Raw genomic sequence first — 14,797 nt, 5'->3', positions numbered from 1 at the left:
TTATAATCAATAACCTTTCTCCAAATATTTGTATGCCCCAGGGGTTTCTGTTGCCCAGCTGATGGGGTGTACCTTTCACTCTTCTTCAGTCTGGGTTTTTACCTGTTACCAAAATGGTCTCTTCCCAGCTTTTGTCCACAGAGAGAAAGAAAATCTTGCTTCCATTTTTAAAATTAACTTTCTGGTTCTCACTTCATGCCTCCTCACTTATTATATTCAATTCAGTTCAATTCAACCAGCACTGATTGAGCCCCCAGTACATGTCAGGAACTTTGCTGGCACCTGGCTCTAAAGAGATAGGTAAAGCACAGCCTGGCCTTCCAGGGGTTTATGGTCTAGTGATGCTTTTGAACTGTGGTGCTGGAGAAGAGACTCAAGAGTCCCTTGGACTGCAAGGAGATCAAATAAGTCAATCCTAAAGGAAATCAGCCCTGAATATTCATTGGAAGGAACTGTTGCTGAACCTTCAATACTTTGGCCATCTGATGCCAAGAGCCAACTCATTGGAAAAGACCCTGATATTGGGAAAGACTGAAGGCAGGAGGAGAAGGGAATGACAGAGGATGAGGTGGTTGGACAGCACCATCAACTCAATGGACATGAGTTTGAGCAAACTCCAGGAGATAGTGAAGGACAGGGAAGCCTGGTATGCTGCAGTCCATTGGGTCACAATGAGTCAGACACAACTTAGCAACTGAAAGACGACATAGTCTAGTGGAGGAAAATACCTGTCACCAACCTTATGTCCAGCTAAAAGGGATGTTAGGGATCTTTACAATAAAGCCCTTCGTTTTACAGAAGCTGCTACAAAGATCCAGCAAGGTCAAGTGATTCACCTTCTAAGTGCTGAGCGAAGACAGGAGTTTAGAGCCCACATGCCAGTGGGGGAATGAAAGCAAAAACTCCTCTGACTTTCTTTATCCAGGATGTGAGACCAGTCATTGTTTTATGGCTCTGATAATCAGGATAAGTCACTAACAAGTGATTTTAAGATACATATACTTGAGATTTCCCTGGTGGTCCAGTGGCTCAGACTTCTAGCTCCCAATGCAGGATTCCCGGTTCAATCTCTGATCAGGGAACTAGATCCCACATGCCGCAACTAAAAGTTCGCATCTGCAACTAAAGCTCTCTCATGCTGCAACAAAGATCACAGATATGGGGCCGCAACTAATTCCCAATGCGGCCAAATATATATATTTTTAATACATAAACTTAAAATCCAACATTTTGTACCTTAGAAATTTGTATTTGACGTTTAGGAACTTTGAAACTATTTGGCCCAGGCAAATATTTCATCTCCTAATCCCACTGTTTCCTGCCTTTTAGCCTTCTTTGTTTGTTTTTAAATGTTAGCTGTAAGTGGGGTATCTAGCCAGACCCAATCTTTTCCTTTATTATTTTTAGGTTGCAAAGATTATAAAGGACTTTTTAAAGTTTCCTTGCTAATAATAATAGTAATTGATACACAAAAAAACCTGCATATATTTAATATATACAATTTGGTGAGTTTGGTCACATGCCCAAAAATGCCTAGGAAACGACCACCATATCCATCACTCCAAAAGTTTCCTTGTGTCCTTTTTTTTTTTTTATCAGAACACTTGAGATAGCTCTCTTAACAAAATGTCAGTGCACAATACAGTAGTTATAAGTATAGGGACGATATTATATAACACATCCTCAGAGCACATTCATCTTGTGTTACTGAAACTCTATACCAATTGAACAACAATTCCCTATTTGTCCCATCCCTCAGACCCTAGTCACCACCATTCTATCCTCTGCTTCTATGAATCTGACTGTTTTACATTTCTCACATACATGATAACAGGTAGTGTTTGTCTTTCTGTAACTGGTTTATTTCACTTAGCATACTGTCCTCTGGGTTCATCCCTGTTGTCCAAAATAGCAAGATTCCCTTTTTTAAAAAGGCTAATGATATTTCATTGTGTGTATATACCTAATTTCTTGATCCATTCATTGGGGGTATTTTCATATCTTAGCTGTTGGGAGTAGCATTGCAGTGAACATCAGAGTACAGATATTTCTTCAAAATCCTGATTTGAATTTGGGGGGGTATATACCCAAAAGTGGGATTGCTGGATCATATGGTGGTCTTATTTTTAATTTTAAGAGGAACTACGATACTGCTCTCCATAGTAGCCGTATCATTTTATGTTCTTACCAACAGCATAAATGGGTCCCAGTTTCTCTGCATTCTCACCAACACTTGTTATCTTCTGCTTTCCAATGGCCTTATCACCTGTCTGTGCATACCTCTTATCTGCATGCTATTTCCAGGGTGTTCTCAAAGGAAGCCTAGCTAGCCAGTGATTCATACCACAGATTAAGCACACTGAGGACAGAACCCTCTCTACTATTTCCTAAAGCTATCTTCTACTGTATCCATCACTTTATGTAGGGTCCTTTCCTATAAGATCCAGGCTTTTAACCAGGCTGAAATTTTAAAGCACAACCAACCATTCCGACTTGGCCTGTCTCAAGGGGTTGCTTCTGCTGACCCCTCTCATGTGTTCCTGTTTAGAAGCACCTCATCCCTGTAGCCCTGGAGTGATCGCAGAATATATGAAATAGCCTTCAGGGACTTGTTTAAAACCTTTTGTGTCCATAAATTCAGAGCAAATAATAGCCCATTCCATAAATGTCATGAGGCCTTAGAGATTATCTCATCCAATTACAGACAACTAAGGCTCAGAGAGGTAAAATGAATTACCCAAATGTATATAGCTATTTGGTGACAGAAGCAAGTTTAGAATTCAAGTTTCTTGAAACCCACTGCAATACAGTTTCCAATACATTATATTTCTATTCAAATTAGAAACATAGAAGTAGTGATAAATTAGTAATGAATATTTACAGAGTGCTGGAAAGCAAATGCTAGGTGCTGTGGGGGATACCAAAATGAATAAGGGGAGGCTTTCCTGGTGGCTCAGTGGTAAAGAATCCACCTGCCAGGGCAGGGAACACAGGTTCAAGCCATGGTCTGGGAAGATCCCACACGCTACAAAGCAACTAAGTCCATGCACCACAACTACTGGGGCTGTGCTCTAGAGCCTGGGAGCCATGTGAGCCACAACTACAAAAGCCTCTATGCCTAGAGCCCCTGCTCTACAAAAAGAGAAGCCATCATGATAAGAAGCCTGTATGCTGCAGCAAAGACTAGCCCCCACTCTCCACAACTAGAAAAAATCCCACACAACAACACAGGCCCAGAAATAAATTAAAAAATTTTAAATCTTTAAAAAAATGAATAATATGAACTTCCTATCCTCTGGGGTCTCATAGCCAAGGAAAAGAGAGAGACAGCTCTGTAAGTCAAGGCAACTTACAGAAAACTGCAATAGAGATTAATCTGGAAGAGACTGGGAGATGAGAAAGGGAGTAGTTTTGACTGCAGAGATTTAAGAAACCTAATGGAGAAGGTGTGTTTTGGGCTGAGCTGAGTTAAAAGATGAGTAGAATTATGTTAGAGGCTGTGGAGATGGAGGACATTCTAGAGCAGTGGTTCCCATCCTTTTTGGGACCAGGGACAGGTTTCGTGAAAGACAATTTTTTCATAGACCAAGGAGGTGGAATGGGGGGGATTTAGGATGATTCAGGCACGTTGCATTCATTGTGCATTTTCTCTCTATCAGCTCCACCTCTGGTCTTCAGACATTAGATTCTGGAGGTGGGGGACACTTGTTTTAGAGGATCAGGACACAGTGGTAGAGGCAGGTGGGTTTCTGAGCTCCCCTCTGATTTCACCAGTTAATGAGGGAAGGCAGCATCTGAATTCCTAGTGACTGGATGCCAGGCTTGGCACTCTGGGCTGAGCTTGAAGTCTAGCCTCTGACCCACATCCAGTAGCTGCATGGACCATGGGGTTTACCGATTGGTCAGAAACCTGTATTGTCTGGGTTCCTATCCCTTCCCCATTACTTACAAGCAGTACCACTTTGTGCAAGTTATTTCAGCTTTCTCTGCCTCAGCTTTCTCATCTGTGAAGTGGGCATTATAAAACTATCTGATAAATTTGTTGCAATAATTAAAGTGGTTAGAACAATGTCTGGGATATGGTAAGTGCTAGATAAATGTTCATTTAAACAGTCCAGTCTACTGAATGCAGTAGGTTCTTTCAGATCCAAGATTCTCCGTGGAAGCAAAGAAAAACTGTGGAGAATTTCTAGTCTGTTACTCAAATAAGAAGGAAGAGAAAAATACCTTGATATCAAATTCTGTGATGAATTCATGCAAAAAAAAGATGCTTGGGGTAGAGTGTCCATCATCGTTGCCCCATTGCCCTGACTTACCTCTGCCAGGAGATCCCAGATACCCGAGGTGACCTCACGTGATGCCCTACACCCTGAGATGATGGGTTTGGCCTTACCCGGAATCAGTCTGCTCTTGGTAATGCACTGAAGTCACTTGGGAGCTCGATTCTCCATGGCTCAGAATAGATCCTGACCTCGTTGTGGGCTCCTTGCACTAATGGTTTCGTGTATTCGAGATTGCATTACTACCAGGAATCGATTTCTCAGCTCTTTAAAAACAGTCTATTTTGGTCATCTTCCCCCTGCTCTTAGAGATGTATTTATTTCCCAGAAAGTGTAGTGACTCTTAGACAAAATAAATTCTGATTACTGAAATGGAAGCAATCTGTTATCCAACTGTCGGGAAAGCTGTGAGGTTTTCCTTGGGAAATTCTTTTGTAGGTCAAAGCAAAGGAAATTCATGTCTCTAATGTGGAGGCCCAAAGTGAAAGAAATAGTGTACCATCCAACTGAGATTTAAGAACTTCTGTAAAAGCTGTCAGATACATAAAGCTCAACAGTTGATACAGTGGCACTATCCAATATGATAGCCAATAACTGTGCATGACTGTTAAGCCATTGAACTGTGACTGATGTGACTAAGGCATTTCTAATTTTATTGAATTTTAACTATTTTTAATTTAAAAACCAGTATTAGATTCAGTTACTGAAAAACTTTTTTAAGTTTGGGAAAATTGGGGGATATACATCCACTTACTCAATTGTAAATATTATGCAATCTAAATACATATCAGGTATTTTTGATTAAAATTTTGCATCCAGATTGAGACCTGTTGTAAGTGTTATGCTGGATTCAAAACCTTGGCATAAAAAAAAAGAATGTGAAATATCTCCCTAATAGTTTTTCCAAATTGGAAACTTGTTGAAATTATAATATTTTGCTTATGTTGAATTGAATAAAATATATAATTAAAGTTAAGTTTACCAGACTCTTCTTACTTTTATTTAACATGGCTTAGAAAATATTCAGTTACTTCTGTGGCTCACATTATGTTTCTTTTGGACACCACTGTTGTAAAGCAGTTTTACAAATACCAACCTAGTCCTTTTCTACAGCCCCATGAGTTGCTTAAAATAAGTACTATTATTCCTGTTTTAGAGATATGGAAACAAAGGTTCAGGTAGTTGTAGGTTGGCAAGCCTTGGGTAGTTTGATTATTTCCTCTTCATATATTTGGACTTCTGTATTTCTAGTCTGTTCCTTCATTTGTGTAGTATTTCTTTGCCTTTTCGTTATTTTTTTTTAACTTATTGTGTTTGAGGTCTCCTTTTCCCAGGCTTCAGGGTTGAATTCTTTCTTCCTTTTGGTTTCTGCCCTCCTAAGTTTGGTCCAGTGGTTTGTGTGAGCTTTGTATAGGGTGAGATTTGTGCTGAGCTTTTGTTTGATTTTCCTCTGATGGACAAGGCTGAATCAGGTGGTAATCCTGTCTGCTGATGATTGGGTTTGTATTTTTGTTTTGTTTGTTGTTTAGATGAGGTGTCCTGCACAGGGTGTTACCAGTGGTTGGGTGATGCCAGGTCTTATATTCAAGTGGTTTCCTGTGTGTGAGTTCTCACTACTTGATACTCCCTAGGGTTAGTTCTCTCAGAGAAGGCAATGGCACCCCACTCCAGTACTCTTGCCTGGAAAATCCCATGGATGGAGGAGCCTGGTAGGCTGCAGTCCATGGGGTCGCTAAGAGTCAGATACGACTGAGCGACTTCACTTTCACTTTTCACTTTCCCGCATTGGAGAAGGAAATGGCAGCCCACTCCAGTGTTCTTGCCTGGAGAATCCCAGGGACAGGGTAGCCCAGTGAGCTGCCGTCTATGGGGTCGCACAGAGTCGGACACAACTGAAGCGACTTAGCAGCAGCAGGGTTAGTTCTCTAGTCATCTAGGATCTTGGAGTCAGTGCTCCCACTCCAAAGGCTCAGGGCTTGATCTTCTGAAATCAGACTGTTTGAATTCAAATGCCAGCTTCACTTTCACTAACTTTATAAATTTCAGCTGATTCTTTGACTTGTTTACACTTCAGTCATCTCATCACGGGAAGAAACTCACGATGTGCTATCAAGGAGAATCTGCGCATCCGAAGATCTGCCTGGATTGGAGAATAGAGGTCTTCCCTGTGCTCAGAGCTTCTTTGACAGTCCCTTCAATGACTATCTGATTCACTAGCTAGTAGGAATGAGAGCCAGAGCATAACCCCAGGGTTTCTGATTAAAATCCAGGGCTCTTCCAATGCACTGGGTTGGCCTGAAACCACAGATGAAGCTTAAGAAAGGCCTCTTGGATTCTTAAACTGAACCTGTTAATTCTGTACTAAGCAACTAATGGGAAACTAACATACCTTGAAAGAGCAACATATTCCATACAAAGGTCAAATAAGCATGCACACATAGAAACAATGTAATATGTGTACAGCATTTATTTGGCCTTCGTGTCTGCTTGGGGATCCTTCAGCAAGCATTTCCATGCTGTAAACAGGGTATTCAATGTATCATATGCCCTTTCTCTGTATCATATAGATAAATCTGGACAGAGAGATTTGCTCAATAATTGCAAATCCAATAGCAAGCTGACTAACTAGAGAAAGCTAAAGATGTAGGGTGTACATAACAGCAAGAGGAAAACTATACGGAACCATAGAGTAAAACAAAAAATCTCCAATGAATTGAAAAAATAACACTTTGAAGAAGACGATAAAAAAAATAGAACTTAAAAAATGAAGAACAACATGAATTGCAGTAGTAAACTGTCACTTCTCTCTCCAACAACTAATAGGAAGCACTTATTAAAGGAACACGTTAAACTACATATTAAACTATTTTGCTGCAAAATATATTTCCCTGTGGGAAATGCTACAGGAGAAAAACAACATACTTCAAAAGAAATACAAAAGAAATGGAGCATTAACATGGAGATTTTAAAAGTCTTAAAAGACACAACAATTTCAACTTGTGAATCTTGTTTGAATCCTGATTTTTAAAAGAAAAAATTTAAAATTTAATTGGTTGGATATTTGAACAATGGATATTTGACAGGGAGGAATTATTGTTGAATATTTTAGATATGATCATAGAGTTGTAATTTTCAAAATAGGCTCTATGTTTTAAGAGTACATCTTACATTTATAAAATATTTATGAATAATATCTGCCTTAGATTTGCTTCAAATATCAGAGAGGTTGAAACTCTGGCACAACCCTAAAATACTGATAGTTCTATACAGATAAAAGGAATCGAAAACAGAAGGATATAATACCCGTGACCCTTGGTAGAGACTCAGTTTTCTTTTAAAAAGTTTGCTACTCAAGATTTCTGAGATTTCTGTTTGGGCCAATAATAGAGTAAGTAGTTTTAGACTAGATCTCTTACTTTAATAACTAGAAAATTGGTCAAAATATAGGAGATAAATACAGACTATAACCCTAAAAGAAAAGAAAAAAATGAAGTAAGCCCAACAATTGTTTTTGCTTTTTGTCTGAAGACTTATCCCAGTACACAAAGCTAGGAGGCAGATCCCTTAGTGGAAAAAAGCGTTCTTGTTGAGTTGATGAGACAGAGCTCCAAGTGTGGGGAAGCTGAGGTGGCTGGAATGGGCAAGTTGGAGTACTTGAGAGAAGGGAGTTATGCTGAGAAAGACCTCCAGAAATTTGGAATGAGATCTTGAGTTTTATATGAATACTAAACTATGATGTGTAGCATAAGCCTACATGACCTTGGTAAAGAACACTAACGGGCAATCAATTACCAGGGAGCCATAAACGGAACAGCTGCTAGGACTCACCCAGGACCGGGAGACATTCAAATCACATCCTAACAAGTGAGAGAAACCTCATTAAACACTTCAGAGAATTTCACAGAGACACAGAAATATTCTGTCTTAATGGTGAGACTAAAATCACTCTAGAGTAAAAGCTCCAAAATCACTCTAACAAGGCTTAAAAACAAACCTCAAGGAACCAGTCTGATCCAGAAGTAAATTAACTACTTGCCAGAATAAAACCCAACACTGTTAAATAAAGGTAACAAAATCCAGATGCTCAACAAATAGCATCTGAGGTCACATCCAATAAGCATTTCTAGACATATGGAGAAGGAAAATGTTACTTCTACCCAGCAACAAAATCAGGCATTGGAAACAGATCCAGAAGATCTAGAAATGATATGTATGTCATAAAATGCTCAATATCACTATTAGAGAAATGCAAATCAAAACTACAATGAGGTACCACCACACACCACTCAGAATGGCCATCATTAAAAAGTCTACAGATAGCAAATACTGGAGAAGATGTGGAGAAAAGGGACCTTTCCTGCACTGTTTGTGGGAATGTGAGTTGCTACAGCAACTATGGAAAACAATATGGGGGTTTCTCAGGAAACTAAAAATAGAATTACCATAGAGGCAGCACTCACACTCCTGGGAGTATACCTGGACCAAATTAGAGTTAAAAAAGATTTAATTATGTGCACCCAGTGTTCACTGCAGCACTATTTACATAGCCAGGATGTGGAAGCAACCTGAATGTCCATCGACAGAGGAATGGGTAAGAACTTGCGGTACATATGGACGAAGGAATATTAGCCATAGAAAGGGACAAAACTGAGCCATTTGCAGGGAGGTGGATGGGCCTAGAGACTGTCATACCAAGTAAACTGAGTCAGAAAGGAAAAAACAAACATCATATATTAGTGCATATATATGAAATCTAGAAAATGGTATATAGATTTAGAACTTAACTGCAAAGCAGAAATAGGGCCTACAAATGTAGAGAACAAAGGTATGGACACCAAGGGAGTAAGGGGGGTCAGGCTGGATGGACTGGGAGATTGGGATTGGCATATATGCCTTACTGTGCATAAAAAATAATTAATGAGAACCAACTGTATAGCACTGCAAACTCTACTCAATGCTCTCTGGTGATCTAAATGGAAAGGAAATCCAAGGAAATGGGATAAAAGTATATGTGCGGCTGAGTCACTTTGCTGTACAGCAGAAACAAACTGTAAAGCAACTATACTCCAGTAAAAACAAAAAAACATGCATCCCTATGTTCATAGCAGCACTGTTCAAAATAGCCAAAACAAGGAAACAAGCTAAATTGTTATAAACAGAAGAATGAATAAAGAAGATGTGGTGCATATATACAACTGAACACTGTTGACCGTAAAAAATGCCATTTGCAGCAACGTGGATGCAACTAGAGACTGTGATACTAAATGAAGTTAGTCAGAAAGAGAAAGACAAGTATATGGTATCACTGATATGTGGAATAAAATATGGCACAAATGAACCTGTCTACAAAACAGAAATAGACTCATAGACACAGAGAACAGACTTGTGGTTGCCAAGCGGGGGGAGGGAGGGAGAGAGATGGAGTGGGAGTTTGGGGTTAGTAGATGCAAACTTACATATAGAATGGATAAACAACAAGGTCCTAATGTATATCAAGGGAACTGTATTGAATATCCTGTGCTAAACTATAATGGAAAAACATATATATATAAAAGACTGTCTCTGTATGTATAATTGAGTCACTATGCTATATAGCAGAGGTTGCTCAACATTATAAATCAACTATACTTCAACAAAAAATTTTTAAAGAAATTCTATGTGTCAAAGTTAGCAGAAAACATTTTATAACTACTATTATAAATATGTAAAAGACTGTAAAGGGGACTTCCTTGGAGGTCCAGTGGTTAAGAATCACCTTGCAAGGCAGGGGCCACAGGTTCAATCCCTGGTCCGGGAAGATCCCACATGCCAAAGGGCAACTAAGCCCGTGAGCCGCAGCTACTGAGCCCACGTGCAGCAGCTACTGAAGCCTCCATTCCCGAGAGCCCATGCTCTGCAGTAAGAGAAGTCACCGCAGTGAAAGGCCCACGTGCTGCAACTAGAGAGTAACCCCTGCTCTCCGCAACTGGAGAAAAGCCTGTGCATAGCAACAATGACCCAGCACAGCCAAAAATAATTTAAAAAAAGAATTCAAAGGGAAACATGAACACAAAGGAAACTTCATGCTGCTTGTGGACATGAGTCTAGAAAAGCCAAATATAATCTATAGTGACAGAAGGCAGATCAGTGGTTGCCTAGGGGTGCTGATGGGAGATTGATTTGAATGAGGTTCTGGGATTTTTTTTCAGTGATGGAATATTCTATAACTCAATTGCGGTGGTGATTATACTCAAATTTCATCAAAATATTCACGAGTGCATTTTATCAGATATGTAAATCAGAGCTCAAAGAAAAAGTTGATTTAAAACGCTCAAAAAATAAATAAAAACAAACAGAAGAAAGTGAATGAGGGTGCAAGTGGGCATAGATTGGCCTTAAGTTGACGATTTTGGAGGCTGGATGATGGCTACAGGGTGATGTGCTGTTTTTCAAACTTTCCTATAATAACAATTTAAGAAAAAAGGTTTTTATTTCGAAGAGGAAAAATCAACTGCTCGTTCTGAGAGAACATTGATGATTGTTTTCACCTCTCCATGAGCCTTTTTACTTTCTAAACATTTGTTTTTCTTTTATAGTCCTAATTCCCGTTTCATTCTCATAACCTCCTCAAAGACACCCACTCTAAGTCATTCACATCCTTGCATATTTTTGTAAATTTGAAAAATCGTATTTCCTTTGGTATATTTGTATTTTCAGGTTGTATATATTGTACAACAGATCTCGTTCTGTTTCTTTTTTGTTTCCTTCAACACTATTTAGGGCTTCCCAGGTGGCGCTAGTGGTAAAGAACCCGCCTGCCAGTGCAGGAAATTTAAGAGACGCAGGTTCCATCTCTGGGTTGGGAAGATCCCCTGGAGGAGGGCATGGCAACCTACTCCAGTACTCTTGCCCGGAGAATCCCATGGACAGAGGAGCCTGGCAGGCTACAGTCCATAGAGTTACAAAGAGTTGGACACAACTGAAGTAACTGAGCAGCAATGCTATTTAGGAGCTATATATCTATCTCCCTATCATACTGACTTTTGAAAGGGTTTTACACATTTCTTCTCTCAGTGAAGGACATTTCAATTGTCCTCTATTGCTCACTTGCACCAAAAAATCTCAAAATAAATTCTTGTACATATCTTATGCATCTATGTCCTGGTTTTTTCTGTGGAATTTAGCCAGTAACTGAAATGCTGAATCTTTAGCTATATACACACCTATTTTCCAGTAAGAACTCCTTCCACAAAACCTTCAAATGACTTCCCATCTTACTCAGAGTGTAACCCAAAGTCTTCAAATACACACAATGCCCTTGTTATCTGCCCCTATTTATCTCTCTTACTTCATTTCCTCTTATTCTCCCCTTACTTCCTCAGATCAAGCCATACTAACCTTGCTGTTTCTCAAACACCTTAAGCATGGTATCAATTCAGGCCTTTGTGTTTGTTGTTGACTCTGGCTTGGACTCACTTCTCCAGGATTAGATGGCTTATCCCTCACAGGTCTGAGCTCCAACCTTTCCTTCTCAATGAAATCTTCCCTAGCCACTAAATTTAAAATTGTAACTGTTTCCTTTTCCTCTAGCCATCTCCTAACACATTATCCTGTCTTTCTTTTCTCCATGCTATTTACCATCATCTGATATATGTTCATTTTATGTTTGATTTTGTTTATCATCTTCTGTTTCCACTAAATAATAAGCTTAATGAAGGCAAATACTTTTATATTTTTTCACTCACTGTTGACTTCCTCAGCATCTAAGATAGTTTCTGGTCCATTTTTAATACTCAAAATATTAGTTAATTGAAATACTGCCAGATTCATCTCTAGAATGGATATACCAGTTTTCATTACTGAGAGAAACATGAAAATTTTTATTCCCCTCATTCTAGTCAAATATTTGGTATTATATAACTTCCTAATGTTTACCAATCTGCTAGATATTAAATGTTACTGTATTTTTGTTTCAATTTTATTTTTTCTAATTACTAGTAAAGTTGAGCATTTCCTTATATATTTGTTGGGTATTTGAACTTTCTGTGACTATGCAACTTAATACACTTCCCATTTTTAAACTGGGTTTCCCATTCGTAACGTTGATTAGCAAAGTTCATTGGCTCTTTGATCTTTCTAGATATTAACCTATCAATTTTGACACCAAAATCTCTCTTCCAATCTGTTACCCATGTGATCCAAGGTGTTCTGTTAATTTTGTTTATGGTGTCCTTGGTGGAACAATAATAATTTATTTTGATGTACTCAGACTCATCATTTTTTGTCTTACAATTTTCACTTTTTAAATTAACTTTACTGAAGTACAATTTACATACAGTAAATGTACCTTTCACGTGCACAGTTCAATTATAGTTGTTTAGTTGCTGAGTCATGCTCCGATTCTTTGAACCCCATGGACTGTCACCCACGCGCTCCTCTGTTCATGGGATTTCCCAGGCAAGAATACTGTAGTAGGCTGCCATTTCCTTCTCCAAGGAATCCTCCCAACCTAGGAATCAAACCATGTCTCCTGCTTGGCAGGTGAATTCTTCACCGTTGAGCCATCTGGGAAGCCCTATACAGTTCAATAATTTTTGACAAATAAATCACCTATGTAACCACATACAATCGAGACACATGTCCATCACTTCAGAAAACTCTTTCATGCCTTTTAAAGTCAGTACCTCACCCTTGGTCTCAAGAAACCACTAATCTGCTGTTATTGTAGTTTAATTTAGCATGTTCTAGAAATTTATACACATGGAATCATAGCACATATACTTTTTTATATTGCTTATTATAACAAGCCTAAGGTTTTGGGGCTCTAAGCTGTGTGCTTTAGTGTATTTATCTATTCTCCTGCTGATGTATATTTGAGTTGTTTCCAGTTTGGAGCTTTTATGAATAAGGCCTGAGAACATTCATGTACAAGTATTTGTGTGAATATATGTTTTAATTTAACTAGGGTAAATACCCAGGACAGGAATTGTTAGGTCATAAGCTAATCATATGTTTAACTACATAAGAAAGTGCCAAACACTTATTCCAAGTGGTTTTACTCAGATCTACCAATTTTCCACTAGTTGTTTTTTGCTTCTGAGGTCTTATTTAAGAAGTTCTTTCTCACTTCAAGGTCACAAATATAGTCTGATTTTTTTTTCTATTAGCTCTGCAGTTTTATATTTTATATTTAAATTTTAATTTGTCTTCCACTCACCTTTGTAAATGGCATGAGGTAAAAATCAAATTTTATTCTTCTGTAAAAAGTGAGGCAGTTTTACATGCACTATACATTTTATGATAAATCCTTTCCCCACTGATTTTACTGCCACCTCCATAATGTATCATGTCTATATATACACAGGCTCTGTATTTAACCTATATATTCTGTTTTGTCTGTGCTTGTACCAGTATATCCTTTTGTTTTAAATTCAGATGCCTTATAGTATCTTATAGATCACACAGTAGTCACATCTCTTTGATATTTTTTATGAAAGTTGACTGAGCCCAGGCCTCATTCATTCATGAATCCTAATTTAAATTAACTTTGGCTTTTCCCAAAAAATATCTTACTGGAAATTTAATTAATTTTAATATCACTGAATATAGAATAAATTTGACAAATATTGAGTATTAACTCATTCCATCTACAAATATAGTTTATTTAACTCTTCTGGGCTTTCCTGGTGGCTCACATGGTAAAAAGAATCCACCTGCAATGTGGGAGACCTGGGTTTGATTCCTGGGTTGGGAAGATCTGCTGGAGGAGGGCATGGCAGCCCACTCCAGTATTCTTGAATGGAGAATCCCCATGGACAGAGGAACCTGGTGGGCTACAGTCCATGGGGTCGCAGGGTTGGACACAACTGGGTGACTAAGCATGATAACTCTTCTATATCCTTTTGAGTTTTCAAATATCTCATATGAAGCATTAGAGTTCCATTAATTCCTCAGTACCTCATAAATTTTAATGATATTCTAAATGCTATTTTATTTTCTGTTTTTGTAATTGTTTAATACTTATATAGATCATTTTCATTTTTATATAACTCTCTTATTAATACTAATACCTGATTTTGTAATATTTTCTCTATAATTTTATCATCTGTGAATAACAACAGTTTTATTTTTCCTTTTCCTAATATTATACATTTTCCTTATTTTTCTTTTCATATTATATTGCCCAAAGCCTCCAGGACTGTTTTGAGCAGTAACAATGATCATAGGTGTTCTTGTTTTATTCCTATGCATAAAAAATTTTCCTGCTGAACATGTTTGATGTGTTTTTAACTCATTTATCTATTAATGTTCTCTTTAACTCATGTTATCTGATAGTTTTAAATTATAAGTAGATTTTAAATGTGGTCATACTTTTTTATTTTTTCCTGAATCTACTGAGATAATCACATGACTTTTTTTCTTCCATTTAAGGTAAAAATCCTACTTTATTAATGAGCTTTTTTTAAATACACTGTTTATTTCAGTCTGTATAAGTTTACATCTTTGCATTTGTGTTCATAAATAAAACATATCTATAA

The sequence above is a fragment of the Capricornis sumatraensis genome, chromosome 16 (genome assembly GCF_032405125.1).
Source record: "Capricornis sumatraensis isolate serow.1 chromosome 16, serow.2, whole genome shotgun sequence".
In the NCBI taxonomy this organism is placed as follows: Eukaryota; Metazoa; Chordata; class Mammalia; order Artiodactyla; family Bovidae; genus Capricornis; species Capricornis sumatraensis.
The sequence above is the reverse complement of the archived record's forward strand: the minus strand, read 5'-3'. Positions refer to the sequence as shown.